The 26454-nt window shown below is 31.8% G+C and overlaps 1 long non-coding RNA gene across 1 annotated transcript in view; it reads right to left on the reverse strand.

Annotated features, from left to right (window-relative positions):
* LOC147801894 (uncharacterized) overlaps nucleotides 1–26454 on the reverse strand; it is a 203963-nt gene that overhangs the window by 73403 nt on the left and 104106 nt on the right. Inside the window, exon 12 of the long non-coding RNA XR_015430533.1 lies at nucleotides 23684–23735. This is a non-coding gene — a long non-coding RNA (uncharacterized LOC147801894). The remainder of the gene's footprint in view (nucleotides 1–23683; nucleotides 23736–26454) is intronic.

The following is a 26454-nucleotide window of genomic DNA, read 5'->3' on the forward strand; positions in this document are numbered from 1 at the left end:
CGCACAGTCTCGGTCCCTACGCAGGCTGGTCAAACGGGTCACCCACCCGCTTACTGAACGCAGCGAGTGATGCTTGAGTTCGGTGTTCTACTGGGAAACGTATCTTTATGATCAGTCCACTGCGGGACTGCCCGGTTTAGGTCACCTTCAGTGATAACGATCGACCAGGGTCACCAGTTCGAGAGTAGACTCTTCAAAACTCTAGCACATCTCGTGGGCATCATCTGGGATCCTCACCTTACCATCCTCAAAGTAATGGAATGATAGAACAATGGCACCGACCCTTGAGAGCTGCCCTCAACGCCTACAATGCAGACTGTGGGGAGAGTAGAAATCGACAATGCCAACCTAAATTTATCAAAAGGTACCTCAAGATTGGATCGAGTTAGCAGGTCTTATATACTAATGAATTGATGTTTGATAATCGCAATGATAGTTAAGTCATACTACTCCGCCACCAGACTTTTATCAGGGATACAATTCGATGAATGGATACTACTAGGACTGTATTAAGTTTACCGGATTTTGAGCATTTGAGGTGAGAGTTGTATTAAGTTCATGGTAGTGTATGTGGTCTCTCCTGTGTTGCTATTAACAGTCTAGAGCAGGGGTTTCCAACTTGCATGAGACCGGGGGCCACAATTAAAAACAAAAATCAAATGGTGAGCAGCAACTTTATCAAAATTTTATGCAGGACTCTTTTACGTTTGAAGGAACATTAAATATTACTGTCAGATTTTTACCAAGTTGCACAAAACAAAAGTACTGAATTACAAATTAAAATAATAAGTAGATTTTTAAAAATATTTAATTGTTATTAATAATATTTTTAAAAATATTAAATAAATCATAAAAATTCGGGCTACACTAACTTTAATGTGTACCTATGTATTAAACAATTTATGTGCAACATATATCTAATTGTTAAGATATAAAACTTTAAAAAGGTTAGTATTAAAACTTACATAGTAGCACACAAAATGTTCAATGAGAAAATTGAGGTTTGCCTGCTGCAACCACCAGAGAATAGACATCTACATTTAAAATTTACAAATGTGTGTGTAAATATTTTCGTCCTAAATCAGTGGTTTCAAAAAGTTAAATCAGAGAATTTCTTCAAGAAAATTTCTGATCCACACGCATGCTAAATTATATTCACAAAATACGAAAAAATAAATAAATAAGTAAATAAAAAAGAGCAACATACACAATTATTTTTGTATTTGAATAAATATTTTCTTGGATGCAAAACCTGAGAAATAATTTTTTTTTGCTCCATTGGTATGTTTAATTTCACAGAAACAAAGAAATTAGGTTCTTATTAACGAGAAAAGTATTTTAAACCCATATAGATTTCTTACGAAAATTTTCCGTAAAAAATGACAACTAATATGTTTTAGTTAGAGGGCCACAAAAGAAGGCTTTGTGGGCCTGATGCGGCCCCCGGGCCGCCAGTTGGAAACCCCTGGTCTAGAGTGCGCAGGATCACGTTGTGTGTAAATGAAACTGAGAAGCTGAAAAGTTTTGGAAAAGGAATGGTCTACGAGGAGAAAATTTGAGCTTCCCCTTAGGAAAATTTGCCATAGGGAAGCCTATGGTAATCTATGGCAACCTATGGCTACCATAGAAATTTGTATGGCAAGATGCCATACGCCTATGGTTACCATAGAGATTTGTATGGCAAGATACCATACGCCTATGGCTACCGTAGAGATTTGTATGGCAAAACCCCAAAAGCCTATGGCTACCATAAAGATTTGTATGGCAGTATACCATGGACCAATGGTAATCATAAGGATTTGTATGGCACGTCACCATTGGCCTATGGCAACCACAGAAATTCGTATGGCAGTATACCATAGGCCAATGGTAGCCTTAAAGATTTGTATGGCAGTATACCATAGAGAAAAGCTGATCTAGATCTCCACCAACGAAACAACAACTTCTATGGAGTCCTCAAAAACATCTTCTAAAAGAAATAAATATCCATTATTTCACCCCAAAGTTAATTAAATTCAACATGTAATCCCGCAACGCATTCCTGGTGAGTCTTTTCCGGCTTCCGGGTGGCCAATTTTGCTATTTTTGAGTGTTTGAAATCCGATGTTCCATTCTTTTAGGCTTAGAGTATCAGACCGCCATGTTAACGTGTCATCCACTTCAAGTGGAATCTTTCGCTAACTTAGGCGACTTATTTTAATATTTTTTCAATCTCATTCTTGGTCAAAAACATTTTATTGTAAACGTCTATGCGTTTGCAATAAATACGTTTGCAATTCTGCTGATGCGTTTGCAATTCTTCTGAATTTATTAAGTTTTTAAAATCAGAAACAGTTGGGGGAAAGAAATATAAAAAATTTAGATAAAAATATAAACAGCAAGATATTAATTAAAGTGTACAAAGTCAACAAATGGCAAAATTTAACATAGCGAAAACCTATATCCAATCGCGACATATTTTAAAAAGTTACAGATAATAAAAGTACCAGACTGCCGGAAATTAAACGATGTCTTTCTTTTTATTTTATCCCCTCCCTCTGATTTTATATAAATTTTTAAAGTCACATCACTTTTCCATTATTAATGGTGTTCTATTCCCCATAGCAATTTATAAACTATCTTCATGATGAAAAACGCGGTTAAGTGCTTATGATCAAGCCAGATCATCATTTCTTTAATAATTAAAATTTTTTAATTCTTTTAACTTGTTCGGTGATAATTTCATTTTATTGCTGTCATATATCAATATCAAAGTCAGTGTTTACATTCTTATTAGTTTTTGATTTTAATTCCACTTAGGTTCTTGCAATGCTTTTTTACATTATCTTACATACGTTAGGGCTTTATATTTTTATTTTGGGTTCAATTTTTGCTTGCCATTAAATTGTTTTTATCATGTATCTGTGTTTTACTATCTTGCAAGTAATATTTCTTAACTATCCACATACATCTGTACAATGTTCTGTTACATATTTATACATAGCTTAGGGTCATCACTTAACTAGATTTGCTGGATTACTGGTTGAAAATTATTTTGCTTCAATATTATCAACGGGACAGTCCCTGGCCATATCATCTGCTGCTGTTACCAAAAATGCTTTTAACAATTTAATCTTTCCTTAAGTTTACAACTTTTTCGTCATAGCGATGTCCTATACTCAATTAATTTTTATTTACTATCCCTGACCAAGTGTCAATTTGTCAATAGCAATTATTAATTTTACCAATTTTAATCATGTCTTAAACATGTTTTGTATTTACCAATGTTTCTATATTGCGTTCTCTTTTCTAACTGTGCTTAACACAACTCAACATAAATTTTCTGAGTTTTATATCCCTCACTAGTAGGAGATCAACTAATTTAGCCTGTTTTCTATTCTTAGCCTTTCATAGTCTAATACCATCTTTTTTATAGATAAAATTTTGTTCACATGCCACCACTGGTAGCACCGTTACATATTCGGCTTTTGTCCCGTTTGGTCTATTTTAAACTAATTTCGCTTCGACCACCGGCCCCACTCTTTATCTTTTGAGTTTTCATAGTATTTTATTGTTTTAGTAGTCTGTTTAATTTTTAGCTTAGTATCACATATCAAAATTTAAAAAAACTACATACTCGCTCCGACCATCGGACCATTATTTAAATTTGCTTTCTTTTAGGTTCCTATAATATCTGACGCTTATCTAACTAATTATGATACCAATCAACCAAATTAACGTTTTTTATACTCGCTCCGACCTCCAGACTCAATTTCTATTTTCTTGTTTTTTACAGTTTTAACAAATATTGGTTGCCTGTACTCAATATATTTTGTTCCTAATCAACATAACCAATACTTTCCCCACTCGCTCCGACGGCCGGACCCATTTTCTAACGGTTAGTACTAACCATTTAAAATTTATTTGAATAAGAACAGCATTCAGAAAGGATGCTGCATGTGAAACAGGAGAAGTTTATCAAAGAAATGTTTTTAAAAAAAAAGCTTTCTGGATATATATTTATTCCACAATTATTCAGTTTTGCATTTTTAATATCCATTGCGAAAGATTCTTGTAAGTAACTATTTTTTGATGTATGATAAAATATCAACGAGAAATGTTGCCATAGCTGTATGGCAAAGGTGTACTATGCCTATGCCTATGAAAGAATAGTGCCTATGGAAAAATATTTCGTCATAAGCTGTAGCACATTTTAGTTTTATGGCAGAAATTTGCCATATAAAAAATTTGCCATAGGATATTCCTATGGGGTTTTGCCTACGGTAAAATTTTGCCACACACTTTTGCCATACATGTATGGCAAAAGTGTATGGCAAAATTTTGCCATAGGCAAAACCCCATAGGAAAATCCTATGGCATTTCTTATGGCAAACCTATGGCAAATTTTCCTAAGGGCAAAGTGTCATATTTTTTTTAAAGAAACTAAAAGCTATTTTGGCTCTAATTTTTATTCTGGTGGAAGATTTTTTATTTTTTAAATTTTTATTTTTAAAGCAATTTTATACAACGGGCTAACGTTTTAGCGCATAACTCAAACTTGTGGCGTCGTGGACATAAATTCTGTAAGATTTTTTTAGGCATACAATTTATCGGCGCATGGCCCAAATTAAAATTTTGGAGAAACGGTTTGATGGGTTAACGATATCTTATACTAAGCTTAACATTTTGAGGAGTAATTCATTCGTGATTTCTGGGTCAGAAATGAGCTAAAACTAATTTTGGATATAAAACTTTTTAGCGGTCAGGCTAACGGTATTTTTTAATGGGATAACGTGCTTTTACGATTTACTATAAAATGGACTGACCTTTAGCGGCAAAATCCAAACTTGTGGTTCCTAGGTCAAAAATTAGCTTAGCCCCTTCCCTCTCTTTCCCGTCAAAATCAAGGGATCAGCTTTCGTCTCCCACTTCTCGTGCCCGTGATACTTACGGGTTATACTATACTTATTTATTTTTTGTAGTTTTTCAGGCAGAAGGGATAAAAAAAAAGATAAGCAAAAATAAATAAAGTTTTTAGTATTTTTTGCATCGCCAGTAAAAAATTATAAAATTCTGTTGTTGTTGTTTCTAATGCTACTGGCTAATACCAACAGGCCGGCGTGGTGAAACTAAGCGAATTTTAGGCAGAGGTGCGTTTCTTGTGCTTCAGTGACGCCATTTATGGCGAAACATACGAATTCAATCACACACACACATCACACCCCAATTACAGAGTGGACGCATTTATTCATCCACAGGTCGTAGATTTGACCTGAACCAGAGAACGATCAATCTCCAATTCAGCACTTCCAGAGGTATGATTTGTTTTGGGAACATAGAAGACTTTGTGACCCGACAGATTTACCGTGCATTAGTCACCATTTACTACACGGGGAGTCTTCTGCTTGCGGTGCTCGAACTCATGACCACTTGGACATTTGCCCAACGTCCTAACAACCAGGATATCCTGGCCCTCCTTAAAATTCTAAATGTTAAATATTTTCAATTCCTACTTACCATTTAGAATCAAACTTTCACGTGAAAGAATTTCAAAAAAGTTCTTATGTATGTATACGTATTAACCAGTTTACTTACAGCGCAAAATGACAAAACAAAATTTTAATTTTTGAATAAAAAATATTAATTCTCAAACCAAATTTTCTTCTGTGTTTGCAATATATCACAAATGTAACACAGTTTATTCAAAAACAGGAATAGATAGAATTAAATAGGATTAGATAGATAAAATTAAATGGGCATAAAATAATGAAATATATTTATTGCTGAAGAAGTATATTTAATGCTAATTAAACATCAAATTATTTTATACACTGCATTGAGTACTTTATCAAAATTATGTATGATGTGAATAATGAAAATTTATAATCTAAGAGTTACATTATCTAACTTTAAGCTCAGAAGAAAATATTGTTTCTTAATTTATTTACTTATTCCTTTGATGTACTCGCCACAGTTTTAACCAGTTTCTCATCAATATTTTTACTTCCGCAAGGTTGGCGAGAAAAAGTTTTATTTTATTTTACAACCGTCGTTGAACAGCCGACCCAATTTTGGGTTTACGACAACTAATGTTCAACTCCGTAGCCCTGTAATTTCGAACCTACTCCAGAAGACAAAGGAGCTCCTGGATCAAGTAGTGGGAGAAATTTGCACTTTTCGACGGAACTAATCCACATTTACGTTTCATGGAGAGGAAGACCACGAGAACCTTCTACTGTTAGCCTGACGACAAGGGGACTCTAACTCATGATCGATCAGCCCCGTGGTCGGTGCAAGCCGGATGCAGAGTTCGTATTACCCAGCCCTGGCTGTGATTCTAACGCGGTTCACCTCATTGGAAGGCGAACACTCTGAACCATCGCGGCGCATGAGCAAAGGTTTTGAAGAAAAGGTAACCCTGTGATAAACATCCTCAGTCTAAGGCTGATTACAGAAGAGACGGTAGCTGAGGTTTTATTTAAAACCTGTATTGCTCGCTTTGGTAGGTAGGTACTTTATTTACCTCTCACTAGAGCTTCACAACGAGCTATTGGCGACGGTCTGGAAAACTTCTCTGAGGGTGATCCGAAGACATTCCATCACAAATTTGATGGCTCTCCTGATTGGCAGCCCGACGACCTGCTCTCGAACTAGAGCACTTAACGGTAGAACAGTTTAACGAGGACCGATACCGCACAGTCTCGGTCCCTACGCAGGCTGGTCAAACGGGTCACCCACCCGCTTACTGAACGCAGCGAGTGATGCTTGAGTTCGGTGTTCTACTGGGAAACGTATCTTTATGATCAGTCCACTGCGGGACTGCCCGGTTTAGGTCACCTTCAGTGATAACGATCGACCAGGGTCACCAGTTCGAGAGTAGACTCTTCAAAACTCTAGCACATCTCGTGGGCATCATCTGGGATCCTCACCTTACCATCCTCAAAGTAATGGAATGATAGAACAATGGCACCGACCCTTGAAAGCTGCCCTAAAGGCCTACAATACAGACTGTGGGGAGAGTAGAAATCGACAATGCCAACCTATATTTATCAAAAGGTACCTCAAGATTGGATCGAGTTAGCAGGTCTTATATACTAATGAATTGATATTTGATAATCGCAATGATAGTTAAGCCATACTACTCCGCCACCAGACTTTTATCAGGGATACAATTCGATGAATGGATACTACTAGGACTGTATTAAGTTTACCGGATTTTGAGCATTTGAGGTGAGAGTTGTATTAAGTTCATGGTAGTGTATGTGGTCTCTCCTGTGTTGCTATTAACAGTCTAGAGCAGGGGTTTCCAACTTGCATGAGACCGGGGGCCACAATTAAAAACAAAAATCAAATGGTGAGCAGCAACTTTATCAAAATTTTATGCAGGACTCTTTTACGTTTGAAGGAACATTAAATATTACTGTCAGATTTTTACCAAGTTGCACAAAACAAAAGTATTGAATTACAAATTAAAATAATAAGTAGATTTTTAAAAATATTTAATTGTTATTAATAATATTTTTAAAAATATTAAATAAATCATAAAAATTCGGGCTACACTAACTTTAATGTGCACCTATGTATTAAACAATTTATATGCAACAGATATCTAATTGTTAAGATATAAAACTTTAAAAAGGTTAGTATTAAAACTTACATAGTAGCACCCAAAATATTCAATGAGAAAATTGAGGTTTGTCTGCTGCAACCACCAGAGAATAGATATTTACATTTAAAATTTACAAATGTGTGTGTAAATATTTTCGTCCTAAATCAGTGGTTTCAAAAAGTTAAATCGGAGAATTTCTTCAAGAAAATTTCTGATCCACACGCATGCTAAATTATATTCACAAAATACGAAAAAATAAATAAATAAGTAAATAAAAAAGAGCAACATACACAATTATTTTTGTATTTGAATAAATATTTTCTTGGATGCAAAACCTGAGAAATAAATTTTTTTTGCTCCGTTGATATCTTAAATTTCACAGAAACAAAGAAATTAGATTTTTATTAACGAGAAAAGTATTTTAAACGCATATAGATTTCTTACGAAAATTGTCCGTAAAAAATGACAACTAATATATTTTAGTTCGAGGGCCACAAAAAAAGGCTTTGTAGGCCTGATGCGGCCCCCGGGCTGCCAGTTGGAAACCCCTGGTCTAGAATGCGCAGGATCACGTTGTGTGTGTAAATGAAACTGAGAAGCAACAGCGCGAGGAGGACGATGACTGTCATAAATCGAAAGTCAACTTTTTAATGTGTACCATACATCGAAGTAAGCTTGTTCATAGCACGTCAGCAGGTCACAAATATGGGAAATGCCGAAATCGACAATGTCAGCTTTCATCTATCAAAAGTACCTCAAGATTCAATCGAGTTAATATGTCTTACAGTGAATTGATGCTTAATAAACGTAGTTATAGTTATGCCACAAGAACATTGATCAGCCTTCTTACCGGCTATTCTCTTGGGCTTTCGGGCTGTACAGTCCGCAAAAAAAAAAAACGAATCACCCTGAATAACTTTCGTTCTAATGATCGGATTTTCACGAACTAAGTGTCAATCTTAATGGTTCCTGGGGGTGACCTCAAATATGCTAATTAATTAGTGCTAACTATTAATTAAGTTACGAAATCAGACACAAAAACGTACTTTCTCTGAATAAACATGCATTTTTTTTACATATTTGGATTTCTTATCTTCAAAATATAGGGGGTAGCCGCAATCTGGGAAATGTGGTCCCCATATTTTGGTCAGGAGAGCGATTCAAAGTTCGTACCCCTTAATGTTAATTTCGCTTTTTGCGTTTTCAGTTATATTTTCAAAACTAATGAAGCAATTCAAAAAAAAATTGCACCCACTCATAAAACTCATTTACCCAAAGATAATTTCATGCAAAAAATAATTTTTAATAATTATTTATTATTTTTTATTATTTAATTAAAGTGAGGATGAAAAAATATTGAATTATAAGGTATGAATTTTTTTATACCATATTAATCTACATATTTTTCAATTGAAAAATCTAAAGTTTCAACTGTTTTTATTTATTAGAAGCTGAGAAAAATTAAAATTAATTATTTTTAAAAAAATAATTTGGCGACAATAAAGAAATAACTAATTGGGGCGATTAAAATTAAAATGTGATAAACTTGAGAGGAACTTGACTTCGCGCGCGTAGCGTAAAATTTCATTCATATTTTTTTCGCTAATAATCGTTTGCTAATCTTTTTATTTTTATTTCTTTCACACTATAAAATACGATGTTTCGTTTTTAGTCATTTAATAATTTATTTGCAATTTAGAAAAGAATTTTAAATAAAAAACACTTTATTCAACAAATGTCTAGTTTTAAAAAAGCGTGCTTCTGATAGAATACACCAGATTGTGCTTATTTAATTTGATTATTTTTTATTTTTTTTATTTTGTTTTTCAATAACTGATACAATTTCAATAATATGCATAGGTATGCATAGATTTGGAATACTATATTTATCAATTTCTTGAATACATATTTTATAAATATTAATAAAAATATGTAGTCAACATTTTTAAACATCTCTCACAACATCGCAAATTTCTCAACGTCTTATAGGGTAAACTAAACAATGAAGGAACACTTAAGCTTAGCTTGCCTTTAAAAAAAATTCATAAAAATTTCAAAATTTGTAATTTTAGCTAAATGATGGCGTCGACATATTTGTTATTAAATGCAAATTATGAAAAAAAAGTTAGATAACTTACATAATATTGTTTTAAGCTTTTGGTGGTTTAAATAATAAGTAGTAAGATGACCAAGTGAAGGAACAGTTCTAACCAGTGAATAAACACTAAATTTTCCAGTGAATGAACACTTAATTTTGAGAATGTTTGATGCTCGTTAGGAGTCCATAGGCCACACAAATGTCTAAAAACAAGATTTTTCTTGGAATTACGACATATAACCATAGTTAATGTGGAAAATATTACTTTTTTTTCAGTCATTGAATGGAAAGTAAAATATGTTTGAATACATAATTTAAAAAAAAATGTTTTTCATTTTTTTCTCACAGTTTAATAGTCCGTTCTAAATTATGAATGTTTATCATTGTGTAATCCGATGATGTTTTTATTATTATTATAATTCGATCATTTTTTTGTTTACTCTTTTCCCCATATTTTTAAAGCTTCTTTTAAAATCTTTTTAAGTATTTTTTTTCTCTTCGTCATGAGTAATTTATTTCTTTTGATTTAACCTTCCTCTTTTTTCCAAATTTTTGGCCAATGAAATTTGTAATTTCGAAATTTCTTTTGATTTTCTAGTTCCATTTCCAGAATTCCTCTCTGGATAATAAATGAGAATAAGGAGTTTCGAAGTTTGAGTAAAACCCATCTCTCATTGACTTATATCTAGTAGTTACTTATGAAACCAATTGTTTTTGCAACTAATAATGCCTCAAGAGGACTTATCTCAAAATCAGTTTTCAAGATACTTTCATTATTAATGTTAGTTGTCTCAGCTTCAGAGCCAAAATTTGATTATACAATTGTTCTTTTTGAAATAAATTCTTCAATATTGAGAAAAGCACAGGCTATTGGATATTTGGGAGATTAAACTTTTCTGTCAATGCTCCTTTAAAAATTTGCAACATAACTTGTGAGATTTCCATCTCAAGCTTCTGAAGAAATAGCGCATCGTTACTCTCGAAGCATGTGTTTTGTTGATAAGTTGTCTTGCTCATTAATTCTTGGTGTCTGTTTTGCATGCATTTGTTACAGTCAACGTTTTCTACATCGAATGGAAAAATATCGCATTTCATAAAAGCATTTCAACTTCATCAGTTGATGCCTCAAATCTTATTTAAAAATGGATGCAAAATTTTCTAGACATATTGTTTTACAATTCTTTTGTTTTCAAGATCTAACGAGAGATTTCCATGAATTAGGTAGAAAACTAAACCAGAAAATTTGTTTTGAGGAACAAAACTTGCTCAGTTTCAAATTGATATGAGATTTATACCTATCCAGAAGAAGCAAAATATGGAATTTGATTGCATTTTTAATTAGCCATGAGTAGAAACATTTGCAATATATTTGTAAAATGTTGCTGCAGTCATCGTTTCATTTCATGAACAGCTTTTTCCAATGAAATATGTAGCAGGGACTGATTCTGTAATATCTCAACGACTTCTTCTGTAAGGAAAAACTACCAATGGAGGTACTTTTTCTTTCCTAGGTACTTTAGAATATAAATCCTTATAATTTTTAAGGCCGAAGAGTTTTCCCGTTTAAGGGCAGTATTCAACTCTTGTTTCATTCACATTGTAAATGCAATCACTCTATAAAAGGATGCCAGGGCTACTTCCCTCCTAAAGATTCTTCTGAAGTTCTTAAAACCAGTATTTCGAATATTATTCTCTAAGGGAAGTTTTGCCTTTTGAAATTATCGTCGCATTGCACTGAGTTATCGGTGGATGTCGCCTTAAAAAAACTTCACCCATTTTTCACCTAGATAATTGTCTTTAATGTCCTAACGGGAACTGGTAGGAAAAATCCATTTAATGACGGCAATAAGATAATAATTTAGCTAATTATTGGCACAAAATCCTGCAAAGAAATTTTCCATTCAAGCTTTTTTTATTATATTTAGTTGTTATATTTAGTAAATAAACATAGTTTATTAAGGTGTCTAAGGTATGATGCAATAAATAATCACTACATTTATTAAGATAAATAATAAATTAATTATTATTATAATTCTTTAAATAAATTTAGCAACTAAATTTGCATATTTAAATGAAATTGTTATAGGAACTATTCATACAACATTTAACTGAATTTTAGGAGTCCTCTATGTCGCTGAAATACTAATTATCCATGTAAAATCATATTTCACTCCTACTATTCATTCACTGGGAAATCTATTCTCAGTGAAGGAACATGCCTGTTCCTTCACTGATTAGAAGTTGTTTTTTTAATTTCTAACATAATTTTGATTTATAATATGACAAAAGGTACAAGAAAATTAAAATGTTTCTTTTATTTTCATTAACTTGAAAAAATCCCAATGAAGGAACACTTGTTTATTCATTGGTTTTTCATCGTTTGGTAATCCAGTTAATAAGTACCCCCTAATCTCAGTACCTGCTTATGTTATGATGCTTGAAATAAATAAAACGTAACTTCAATAACCATATTTTGAACAACTTTTTCACAATGAGAAAAAAAGCATTATTATATGCAATTAATTTTACTTTAAACGGATAACTAGCACCACTGACCTTATAATTGTGTCAAAGAAACAAGGCGTTGAGCAGATACTAACAAATTCAAAACTTTTTCCAGAGAAGACTCTAAGACCAGGTAACTCAATGCATTGTTAGATAACTTCCTATTGTTAGGTAGTAAGCTACTGTTACCAATCAATCTAAATTAAAACGTTTAAAATCTTATTTTAAAAAAATATCTATGAAATGTTCCTTCACTGGGGTGTGTTCCATCACTGGTGTTTCACAAATGTTTCGCAGAACTATTTTACCAGTTATTTAAGTAAATTTTAACATTTTTAAGAATCTTATTATTTACCCTTTTACGTTTATTATTTCTTTATTAATATACTAATCAATTCTTTTAGTTCTTTAATTTAGGTTTTCTTTAAAGTAAACTTCCTTTCTAAATTATAGTCAAGTTTTCTTAAAAAGAATTATTGTCTGCTAGCTAAGAATAAAACCTTGTTAAGAAATTAAAAACATTCCGCTGTTTAAAATTATTTAATGCAAAACAGCTGATTATTTACTAAGCATACTATTTTTTTTTTGAAGAAAGAGTATAAATTATTAATTGTATTTTTTTTGTTGTTTCTTTTGACTTCAACATAGATTATCTAAAATAGTTTTGATGTTTTATAAGTCACTACAAAGAGTTTAAAGATACAGAACATAAAAAGCTGTCGAATACGCAGCCAAATTTTTAAGCGTCTTAAAATATCTCAGTATCTTAAATGTCGTCCTAACATCCTAGTTGTGAAATTAAATTTTTAATAATCTGATCACGTGTGATTCACTAATTATTTCATTATATCTTTTACTCTTTCTTTATGATACCAAGTAGATTTTTTTCCTGATAATATACTAAACTATTTTGTTTATTTTTTTACTTTAGCACGATTCCCAATATATTATTGTAGTATAATTTGTTATCAGGAAAATGCCTTATTTTGTTAAGTAGGAAATACTAAACATTGAAATTTGTAAGAAGGTTCCGAAGCCGTGCCAATTTTAGAGTCATCTGATTTTAAAAAAATGCTATAAAAAATACGTAATTTCCGAACCTATTTTAATAAAAAAATAAATAAAAGAAACCGTGGCAAGAAGGCTAACATACTTTTTACAGGAACTGTGAAAACTAATTTTTCCTATATTTCGTCAAAAGAGGATAAGAATGATATTGCTCCAAGGGACCTACTCAATAATTTCGCTATTTCCAGAATGAAATCTGTTTGATCGAAACATATTATTCCTTGAAAATTAAAACGAGGATAAAATTAGCTTTTATTATTTATCTAAGCTTATTCCATTTATTTAATAATACAGGTATTAAGGTTAAGAATATGCGATGGAAGCCCCGTTTACTTGTGATGTTGCTACATCACACGTGCGTTGTTTTTCTACTCCTCAATAGTTTTTTCAGTTTTCGTTCTTTTAACCGCAATAGCCTTTTACTTCATTTAACTTGTTTGACTCTTTTTTTTCGTATCGATTAACCCTACCCTAACTTTAACCGTATATCGTTTTTATCGCTTTTCCGCGTGCCTTCTTGGCGGCAGTCGAGGAAGCCACCGTGAGAGAGAAGCATCGCTCTCATTTTTATGATAGCTTCAAGGCTCTTGCCTTTCTGCTCAACATTTGTCCCTTTTCACAAGAAATAACTATGGAGATTTATTAAGTCAAAATTTTAACAAAAATAACTTCAAGACACTATCACGTTCCATTAAGATAAAACAATGAAGTTTGACACGTGTTCCTGATGTTCTACTGTCCAAGTGTGCATGCGGCACGACTCAAATAATTTGTTGATGAACTGGAATCCATCTTCATTCAAAATGAAAATTATCCTTTTTGTCTAAGTTGTGAGTTTTTCCCCACGAGATCCCGTATGTGTTAACACCACCTGTCCGGAGCCACCAGCATCTAAGAATCAGTCATGAGAAGAAGAAATAAAGTTCCTTAAAATTTCCTAAAAGAACTCTTAAATGTTTCAAATCCAAGTAGCACCATTAGACCACACGATCCTGGAGATCCTTCTGGAACGAAAGATCAGGTAATTGATTTGAACAACATTTCACTATTACGATCACTCTTTTATGTTTTTATTTATTTCATTCAATATATATATTTAAAATCATAACGATATAACATATTAATGGTGCCGTATGGTGCTGATTTTTTTGTTTATGAAATGGAAATGCATTTTTTATATTTTATTTAATTGATGATCATGTTATAATGTTTTATGATTGAAATTGCAAATATTATTACACGAGCCAAAAATTACGAAATGGCTGAAAAGATCAATATTTCGATTCAAAATTACAATGGAGACGAGTCTCCGGAGTGGTTTTTGGAACAGCTCTGTGATCTAAAAAAACTTAATGGCTGGTCAGATGAGATTGCTCTTCTGTTTTTAAAATCTAAATTAACAGGAAATGCTAGACAATATTTTCAAACATCTCCCGAATTCAGAAATGTAAAATTTGATGAAGCAATTATCCTAATTAAGTCTTTCTTTTCAAATGATGATAGCCCCTCTACTAATTTATTAACTCTGAATAATATTCAGTTATTGCCAGGCGAGAGTATCAAAAATTTTGGTCATAGAATAAACACCCTAGTAGCTAAAACTTATAATTCAGTTACGGATCCAAAAGCACTAAACCAAATTAAATCCCTACAACTCATAAATGCTTTGCCTCTGAATTTGAAAGAAAAACTAATGCTTGAAAAGACAGATAACTTTAAAGATTTAATTGATAAAGCCCATAGTATATCAACTGCCCAGCAAACTATTTTACAAGCCGAGGCCCATAATATTTTAAGTTCAGTCCCTGTTAACAAAGATCTAGTACATATACAAAATCAGATAGACTCTCTTAATAATAAAATAAATTTGCTACAAAACTGCTCATACTGCAATGATTCCCACTCACTGGCAGAGTGTACAAAATTTCGTGATTTAATTAAACCTGGAGGCTCTGAAACTGTAAATTTTGCCAGAATGAATAATACATTTAAAGGCAAAAGGATAATTTGTTTTTATTGCAAGAAACCTGGTCATAAGCAAAACATGTGTAGAAAATTTATTAACGACCAAATGCAATCTATGCCCCAACTTTCTTCTTCTCACAATAATTTCAGAGATAGAAATTTTATGCCGAGGCAAAATTTTCACAATCAAACTAGTTTTTCTAATCTTAATCCCAATATTAGTCAATTCAATCCTACTCAAAATTTTATACCTCAGAATCATGATAATTATCAACCTAATTTAAATCCTTTTGGACCTCCACAATTTAATCAATATGCCTCAAATTTTAATAATGGTGAAACAACACCAAAATCGTTAAACTAAATGTGAGGGAATATGGTGGTGGACATGTTTCCTCTCAACAATGTATTTCTCTACCAAATAACAAATGTAATGATGATAATATATGTGATAATATGTTGAGTAAGTCTGATAGTCAGACTGTTTATTCAAATGTAAACAAATCAATGCATATCAATAGCAATGATACTGTTATGCATAAAAATGAACTGTTTTCATATGTTTCTAATGATGAACATAATTTAAATATTGCTTACTCAAATAATGCCTTTAATAATAATAATATTCCATTGATTCATGTTAAATTTGGTAACAATGTTGTAAAATGCTTGCTCGATAGTGGTTCCAGTATTTGCTTAATGTCAAAAACAACTTATGATATCATAAAATGTAATACTAAAACTAGACTTCTGTCTTCTAATGTGCAGATTAAGACTATTAATTCCAATTTAAATTTTTTATTTTGTTCAGAAATCTCATTTAAAATTGAGAAAAATAATTTCAAATCTCCATTTTATATATCACACTTTCAACACGATGCTTTTCAAGCAATAATTGGTTATGATTTTTTGAGTAAAAATAATGTAAAAATTTGTCCGTCAGATAATGTTGCTGAATTTCAAAATTTTAAAGTACCTTTAATTTCTAAAGATGTTGTTAATTGTAATAATATTATGCATTGTGAAAGTAATTGTTTTCTTAGACAGAAAGTACTATTGGAACCCAATGAGTCTACTCAAATTAATCTTATTATTAAGAATGATAATTGTAAACAAGGTGATATTTTTCTGTTTGAACCCCTAATTAAGAAACCTGAAATTGAAATTTTTGCTTCTTTGCACACTTTTGATAGTGCTAATTTTACCACAGTAATTAAAAATAATTCTGATGTCACTTTGCATATAAACAAAAATACTTGTATAGGAAATATTCAGTTTAACCCTGAATTAGAGGAACTTTCTGAACAAAATGTTCAGGAACTTACTGAGGAAAATTTAATTGATTATGTAAATTTAATTACTCCTTCATCTGATATTTTAACATTAAGAAAAGAACAACTTATTGAAAATGATTTTGATCTCTCTCATTTGAATTCTAATAACAAACAAAAATTACTTACTGTTTTAATGTCCCACTCTACTGCTTTTTCTAAATCGGTTAAAACCTTGGGTCATACTGACCATGTCATCCCTAAAATTTCCTTCAGATCTAATAATCCAATAAAAACACAACCATTTCAAATCCCTTATGCCATACAGGGCCAGGTTAAACAGGAATTGTTGGAATTACAAGAGGCTGGCATAATAAAAAGAAATATAAGCGATTGGAGTTGTCCTCTAATTTTAGTAAAGAAGCGCCCAGACCCTAAAAATCCAAATGCCCCTGTAAAATTTAGACTTGCCATGGACCTTCGCTTACTTAATTCAATCGTTGAGGCATCAACTTATCCTTTACCTCGAATACCTGTTTTAATTAATGAAATTTCACAATATCAGATGTATAGTGTTCTTGACATGCCTCTAGCCTATCATCAAATTTCACTACCTGAAAACCTACAAGACATACTAACATTCACAACACCATTTGGTACGTTTGCCTACAAACGCCTGGTGTTTGGTCTGAAAACAGCAGCTAGTATTTTTCAAGCTTTAATGGACTTAATTATAGATGAATTGAAAAACATAGGTATTGAGGGAATATATTCTTATCAGGATGATGTAATAATAGGTGCTAACTCATTTGATGAGATGTTAGATAAAATTACTGCTGTCTTAAAAATTTTTATTAAGTATAATATGACCTTTTCTCCTCAAAAATGTAACTTTGTCAAAACTGAGGTCAATTATTTGGGTTTTAATTTAAGTCAAAATGTCATTAAACCTATCAATACTAATATAGCAAAAATAACTCAATTTAAGCCCCCTAAAACTTCTCAACATGTCAAAAAGTTTCTTGGTGTTTGTGGTTTTTACCGTCACCTGATTCCCAATTATGCTCAACTCACTAGTGTGCTAATTCAATTAACTCTTAAAAACTCAAAATTTCAGTGGAGAGAAGAGCATCAAAATGCCTTTAATCAATTACAAAATATCTTTTTCTCTGAGCCTTTTGTACATCTTCCCCAATGGGATAAGCAGTTCATCCTTAATACTGATGCCAGTGGTACTGCTATTTCAGGTGTTTTAATGCAGGAATTTGATGGTCAACTTAAACCCATATCTTACTTTAGTAAAGGTTTATCCCAATCAGAACGTAATTATCCCCCCATAAAACTTGAGCTATATGCTATTTATAGATCAGTAATGGCATTTAAACACTATTTGGCATATAAAAAGTTTACTATCCTCACTGATTCCAAACCATTAATTCACTATAAAAAGGTAACATCCCCTGCTGACATTATAACTCGTTGGCTTCTACAGCTGTCAGAATTCACATATGAAGTAAAATATATAGCTGGTCCAAAGAATCAATTAGCCGATTACTTTAGTAGAAGTCAAGACCCTGACCATTACACCCCTGCTCTTAATCCAGTCTCAGAAAATGAGTTAATTTTACCTTTTGTTGATACTAATGTTGATGATCAAATTGTAAATTCTATTCAAAATGCTGACCCTGATAATGAAATTTCTTTAACCACCTTTTATAGTGAACAACAAAATGATCCAAATATTTTAGAAATTGTTGATATGATTAACTCACCTTCATTAACTAATGCTAAAAAAACTAAAGATTTTATTATTGATTCAGATACTAAGTTATTGATGCATGTTCGTAATGATAAAAATTTATCTCAATGTATAGTAGTGCCTCAATGTTTACAAGCCAAGGTACTAAAAATTTCTCACATTACTCATCTTGGTCTGAAAAAGACATATGAACTTATAACTAATAAATATTTCTGGAAAAATATCTATAGAGACACTAAAAATTTTGTTCTTTCATGTGATGTATGTTTACGTACCAAAAATTATAGTATACCCCAACCGCCTTTTAAATCTTTACCTATTCCTAGGGTACCCAATGAATTCATATCAATTGATATAGTTGGCCCCATTAAAAACTGTGGATATGTATTCACTATTTTGGACCATTTCTCTAAATTTGTAAAATTATATCCATTGAACAGTTTAACAGCTGAGAGTGTCTCTCAACATTTGATTGATTATATTGCCAACAATGGTAGACCTGCTATGGTGTTATCAGATTTAGGAACACAGTTCAACTGTGAAGTTTTTCATTGTGTAAATAAGGCACTTGGTATTCATTTAGCCCATACTACTCCCAAAAATCCAAAATGTAATGGAGCGACTGAAAGAATTAATCAGTCTATTAAAACATCTTTAATTACCTTAAACGAAGCAGGTGTGTCATTTAAAAATTCGATATTAATTCATCAAAATTTGTATAATGGTATTGTGCATCCATCCAGCAATTTTACTCCTAATCTTTTGCATTTTGGACGAGAATTAAGCTTAATTTTTGATACCTTTGACCCTAAAATTCAACCACAGCAATTAGATAAGACCCAATATGTCAAAAATCTTTTAGATGATTTGAATATTATATATAAAGAAACTTATGATAATTTAGAAAAACAACAACAAAAGCAAAATGAGATTCAACTTAAGAAAGCAAAACATAGGATATTTAATGTTAAAGATATTGTGTACTTACATTCTGGAAGTACTTTTAAGCCAAAATTTTTAGGCCCATTTATTATAACTGAAATTCATAATGACATCATTGTCTCTATTAAAAGATTTAATTCCCCATTGCAAGATGCTTTTAAAGTTAATATTAGCCGTTTGAGGACTTGTTTACCAAGACTTCCTCATTTAGTTGTATCAGATCAAAAACCTGCTATAAGCACTGCTCCTTATCATTATTCTTTAAGATCTAGACAAAAGTAATTGGTTCTCTTGACTTAGCTTTACCTGTCAAATTTTTACTGCCTCATTCTAAGGAGACTATGCTGGCATAATTTCTTCTGATTGAGTAGTATTTTGTTGGAGAAAATACGATCGGTTTCTCCAGCTGAAAGGCTTTTGTAGTGTTTATTTTATGGTTAAGTTAATGTTCACTAGACCTAATCTTTAAATTATTATGTAATATAAATTTTAAGTAGTTGTACTTTCATTTAAATTATTGTTCAATTTAAGTTTTAAATATTTATACCTTAGAGTTTTCTAAATGTATCAGAATAGTATCATATTTTTGAGTTTTTTTTCTCACTTCAATTCAGTTTGGTATGTTGAACTTGTGATAATATCTTTTAAATTGTATTTATATATATACTTACAAACTGTTTAAAAATTTAATGTATAAATGTTTGGTTCGAGTAGGCAAACTGTCCACCACCCAAAATTTCAAGTGTACAATATGTTACTATTATAACTAAATTTTCTCTAACATGATATATGTTATAAAATGTGATAAGCATGATGTGTTGATATGCATGCACATTTTCTTTTTCCTTTGTATATATGTAAATATGTTATTTGACGCACAGTATTCTGTTACTTAAATTTAAAGAAAAGGTAGAATAAGCATATTAGGATAGTGTTTTTGCTTTTGGTAGAATGAATGAAATGATCAAGTAGTTTTATGCAGCTTTCTACAGTTTTATGTAACACCACACACACGAAAAAAAAAAAAAAAAAAAAAAAAAAGCTGAGATGTACATGCTTATTTTAGGTAGGTTAAGTAACAGATATTCGTAAATATGGATTTGACAATTAATTTTTGAAAATTAATTTTGGTAATTTTATATTTTAATGTGATAATTTGCATGTGATATGGAACTCAGGTTTTATGTATATCCAAGAACTACACATTCATTTGTGTTTGATATTTTGTTACTATGTTCTGTTTTATCAACAATACTGTCTTTTGTATTTTTTGTTTTGGCAGGTTCAAGAGATGTTGTTGGCTCCTTGCGGTCCTCACCCACTTTAAGTAATTGTTTTATCATTTTTTATCATGCCATGTAAATTTTTTCTCTCTTCCTAAGGGGGATAGTGTGATGTTGCTACATCACACGTGCGTTGTTTTTCTACTCCTCAATAGTTTTTTCAGTTTTCGTTCTTTTAACCGCAATAGCCTTTTACTTCATTTAACTTGTTTGACTCTTTTTTTTCGTATCGATTAACCCTACCCTAACTTTAACCGTATATCGTTTTTATCGCTTTTCCGCGTGCCTTCTTGGCGGCAGTCGAGGAAGCCACCGTGAGAGAGAAGCATCGCTCTCATTTTTATGATAGCTTCAAGGCTCTTGCCTTTCTGCTCAACATTTGTCCCTTTTCACAAGAAATAACTATGGAGATTTATTAAGTCAAAATTTTAACAAAAATAACTTCAAGACACTATCACGTTCCATTAAGATAAAACAATGAAGTTTGACACGTGTTCCTGATGTTCTACTGTCCAAGTGTGCATGCGGCACGACTCAAATAATTTGTTGATGAACTGGAATCCATCTTCATTCAAAATGAAAATTATCCTTTTTGTCTAAGTTGTGAGTTTTTCCCCACGAGATCCCGTATGTGTTAACACCACCTGTCCGGAGCCACCAGCATCTAAGAATCAGTCATGAGAAGAAGAAATAAAGTTCCTTAAAATTTCCTAAAAGAACTCTTAAATGTTTCAAATCCAAGTAGCACCATTAGACCACACGATCCTGGAGATCCTTCTGGAACGAAAGATCAGGTAATTGATTTGAACAACATTTCACTATTACGATCACTCTTTTATGTTTTTATTTATTTCATTCAATATATATATTTAAAATCATAACGATATAACATTACTATTATACTATAAATGCATTAAATCATATAGCTTGAATAATTTATTTTAAGCAAATTATTTAATAATTTTAAGCAAATAAGGGTGTAAAAATAAACTCGATCAAAATACTCCGATAGCATACCCTAAAATATATATAGAATAAACTTTGGCATCGATACATAAAAAATACCTTTTCAAAACTTATTTTAATATCGAGTGAAATAATTTAATATGTTGTGTAACTAGATGGATAATCCCAAGAAACTAAATCGAAAGTATGAAAACTTCATTGCTTTAAAAAAATAATAGATGATAATAAAAGTAGACATGTTTTGAGAGTCCAATAATAAAAGTCACAAGTCATTCAAGCCTGACAAGTCTTGAGAATGGGCGATTATATTTGAACGCTCGAAACATGTCGACTTTTACTTCCCTCTTTTTATGTTTTGAAGCCAGTCGAGCTTTTATCGTCAATTATACTGTTTTACATTTGGGTCTTGATCATTATTTTGATAAGGATTATACACTCGTTAAAGTAAACATATGCATTTTAATATTTTAACAGGATTCATGTGGTCTTTAAAAACGTAAGAGCATCAATATTGTAAAAGTTATATTTAACTAAAAAATTAAAATTTTGACACCGGATATTTTGAGTTAATGAAATAAAATATTTTATCTTTTAAGTTTTTGGGCCCCATTTCAGCAACTTAAAGATCTTACTAGCTCTGTTTAAAAGCAGAGTATCAGATATATATAAGAAAACATAAATAATCATAGTAGCAGTATTTGGTGGTAAATGTAGCTTATCGTAAATGAAGAATATGCTGTGCGACATTTTATGGTGAATTTGCGAACGTATAAGTTTCAGAATGTATCGAAACATGAGGATGCTATTTGCTAATCATCTTTATCCAAAGAAAACGATGTAACCTAAATATCTAGTAGAATGAAGCGATTTTTTAAACAATGAATCCTACAATGTGCAACATATTATTTCAATATCTTATTCTTAAACATAACATATTTCAATCTTTTTAAAATGCCACTAAACATTCAGCAATTCCTTGAGTTATAGAAAAAAGAAATATCGTAAATTATAGAAAACCTTGTGAATGTGCTTTAGAATTATTATATAATCTACATTTTGTTTTTCAAGCACTTTTTTTTTCTTCACACTTTCTTGCCTAGAAGACTCGATTAAAGCTGTAAAAATGATTATCCCTGAAATTTTGTATATAGCTATAATTATGTTCATTTGATTTTAGTATAAAATCCTCGAATAAATATAGTAAAAACAGTGTAATCTAAATAATATCAGATAAAAAGTTCATGTATGTAAATTCTAAAAACTATCATAAATAATTTATAAATCGATTCAAATTTACTTTTCAAAGGAGATTAAAATAAATTTTTTTTTTTTGCTTTTTGGACAGAAATCCCCTAAAAAAATTGTTTATTGCCAAGAAACTTCGAAATATTTTCTATTAACAATAAATTAAACCTCTCCGAGCAATCACTGAACATTATTTCAATTTTTTTACTATCAAAGCTTGGTTGCGTAGCAACCTAGTAAAACTAAGCACTCCTCTTTTGAATTAGTCAATGGGTTATCTTAAAATATTTATTTGCGCAGGCGACTTTTTTTGGCGGTTTTCTGGACTATCGCCAAATATATAAACCTTTATTGCGGCCCAATTTACCACCCAATTTTTTTAAAATTTTGTCTACCCCCCCTAATCCAAGTGTCTAGATTCCAAATATGTAAAAAAAAATATATGTTTATTCAGAGAAAGTACGTTTTTGTGTCTGATTTCGTAACTTAATTAATAGTTAGCACTAATTAATTAACATATTTGAGGTCACCCCCAGAAACCATTAAGATTGACACTTAGTTCGTGAAAATCCGATCATTAGAAAGAAAGTTATTCAGGGTGATTCGTTTTTTTTTTTGCGGACTGTACATATGGAAGATCTACCTCCCTTTGAAATCAGACGATATGTTTGTTCAAAGAAAGTACGTTTTTGTGTCAGATCTCGTAACTTAAAATGAATGAATTAATGTTTGAACAAATTAATTGGCATGTTTGAAAGGACCCCCTCGAATCACTCAGAATGAGACCAAGAGAGAGAAGATCCAAACATTAGATCAAAAATTATTCAGAGTGGTCCATTTATTCTTTTTTTGTACACTGTAAAGCAGAATTCATGTTGCAGTAGTTATCGATTTGTGTTGCAGTTTTGAAAAGAAAATATTGAAAATTTTAAATTTTTGGTCAAAACACATAAAGGTATCAAAATAAATAAAACATGAAAATTATATTCTTACCTAAATTTTGTTGCACTACGTTATTCCGCTCAATCGACATCATAACTCTCTCCTATAACAAAAATAGGTGCTATAGTAGAACCATACTTCAAAAAAAGCAGTCTAAATCGTACACTAAAAAATGCATGGTATGTCACAATTCCATTTCTTATTTAAAAGTTGCATTCTTATCTGCTTTTTAAAATCTTAAACAAAAAAATATTTAGTTTCTTAATTTATTATTTTATTCCTTTGCAGTGCTCGCCACTCTCACCAGTATTTTTACTCACGCCAACTTGGCGAGTAAAGGTTTTTTTTTATTAATTTTATTTTATAACCTTCGTTGAACAGCCGACCCAATTTTATGGCTTTACGACAACTAATGTTCAACTCCGTAGCCTTGTCATTTTGAACCCAATCCAGAAGACAAGGGAACTCCTGGATCAAATATTGGAAGAAATTTGCCTTCGAGGAGGACTTTTTATGGAACTAACCCCCATTTGCGTTACATGGAGAAGAAAACCACGAGAACCTCCCACGGTTAGTCTGACGGCAAAGGGACTCCGATCTGTTCACCACTGAGGATATTTCACGTCAGCACTGTGGTCGGTACAATACAAGCCGGATATGTAATTCGTATCGACTGGGATTCGAACCCGGTTCGCCGAATTGGAAGGCAAACGCTCTATTTGATTTCTAACGAACTATGGTAGAAACTATGATGAACAAACCATCAAAACAAGTTGCTATTCTTATGTTGGACCATCATAAATCGGTGAGAATTTCTACATTGGGGTGATTGTTACTTATGTTGGTTACCAACAAAAAATAGAATGGTTCATGATGAAATTATTGATGGCTACCATCAAGATTATGTTGGTTCATTAAGGGAAAACTATCAAAAATTGCGACTTGGGCTCTTGGCTAACTCTTTTTGGATAAAAAGTTTTGTTTGGTTGGAATAGGCTAATATTTTCTCATAGTGAGCTAACACTCGGAGGTAAAATTTAGTTTTGCGGTAGCCAATTTCACAATTAAGCCTTAATTTTTTAAAGACAAATCTTGTTTCGGATCATGGGCTAACGAAAACTTTTGGATGATTACCCATTTTCAATAAAGAGCTTAAACTAGGAGAAAAATCCCCTTGTACTCCTAGCCATCAGGCTAACCATGGGTAGTTTTCCTCTCTATGTAACGCAAATGCTGGTTAGTTCCATTTAAAGGGCCTCCACGAAGGCAAAATTTCTCCCAATACTTGACCCAGGACTTCCCTAGTCTTCAGTATTGGGTTTAAAATTACAAGGCTACGCAGTTGAACATTGGTAGCCATAATGGATAGCCCAAAAAAATTGGGTCGGCTGTTCAACGACGGTTATAAAAAAAAATAATATTATTTTAGCTAGCAAAGAAGTGTTTTCGCTAAAAAACACTTAGGTTTTCTTTTTTTTTTCTTTCAAAAAAACAAAAAACTTTTTAGCAGGTAGGCTAATGAAAAGCTTTTGTGAGCAAGCATAGGATTTCTATATCCTCATATAAAGCCAATTCGGAATTGTAAAAACTTTTAATTAGAAATTTAAGAGGCAAATTTTGATCTTGTTACTGAATTTAGTTGAATTCTGTTAATTAAAATATAATAAGTATAGAAATCATTTACAATGAGCGAAAAAAATGTGTTTCACAGAAGCTTTTTTTCCAACACAATTTTTTCTAAAAAACTGTACCAATAATTTTCCGTGTACAAATATTAATGTTAAAAAACTTTGTAGACTAACTACCACTACAATTTTTCAATTCCGATTCACAAGTATATAAAACATGTTAACTCGATTCTATCTTGATGTTCGCTTTGACAGATAACACTGAAACTTCCGCTAACATGCTCCTCACACTGGACGCCTTCGAACACGCCTATCTTGATAGTCGCATTCACTTCGATTTGAACACGCCTGCTTCTAACAACACGTCTACCTCTCACTGAAACACTCACTTCGATTTGAGTACTTCTAGTTTGATGGATAGAAGACAGACAAACAGTTGACTTTCTATTTGCAAATGCGACATTATCCTCCTCGCTTTGTTGCTGCTCAGTCTCGATCACACACTACGGGGAGCAGTTAACACTGCTAATAGAAACAGATGAGTGATCAGCGACACAACAGTGATCTTAACACAGCTCTTTAAATCACCGCTTAAAATCCGGTGATCCTAATACAGCACTCCCGGCCTCTCATAAAAAAAGCAATAAATCATACACTGCTTATTGCTGTTTTTATGAGATTGCTGTTTCATGTTTTTATTCATAGAATTCTATCCCAAATAAAATTCTGGTGGGGGAGTAATGTAGCGTAGCTACCTCAACAATTATTCAATACCAATTCACTAGTACATAAGTATTCAAAACTTTTATCACCACAGGCCACTAAAGGAGGGAGCAGATAATTCAAATATATCTAATTAGAATGTCTAATTAGTTTTAGTTCATAAAACAGTTAACTCCCAGCATTTTAGTCTTCTAAAAAAGTTTTTTTCCTCCCGAAAAGATAAATGATAAAAAAAACTAAATTGTTTCATCATCAGCATTTATATAAAATAAATGAAACAGTCTTACACACCGTAATGTTATAATGAATATAGGTATTTATGATTAGAACTGTAGTATTACATTCCGAAAATAAAAATTTTAATTATTTTCATAAGATCAGCTAACAGAATCATAGCTTTTTATTTTAATTCTTTTCTCTCTAATCTTATCAAACGTATAAACCGAATACTGCCCTAGCGTCTTCTTAAAA

This window comes from Parasteatoda tepidariorum, chromosome 11 (genome assembly GCF_982258835.1).
Source record: "Parasteatoda tepidariorum strain Cologne lab strain chromosome 11, Ptep-v5.0, whole genome shotgun sequence".
In the NCBI taxonomy this organism is placed as follows: domain Eukaryota; kingdom Metazoa; phylum Arthropoda; class Arachnida; order Araneae; family Theridiidae; genus Parasteatoda; species Parasteatoda tepidariorum.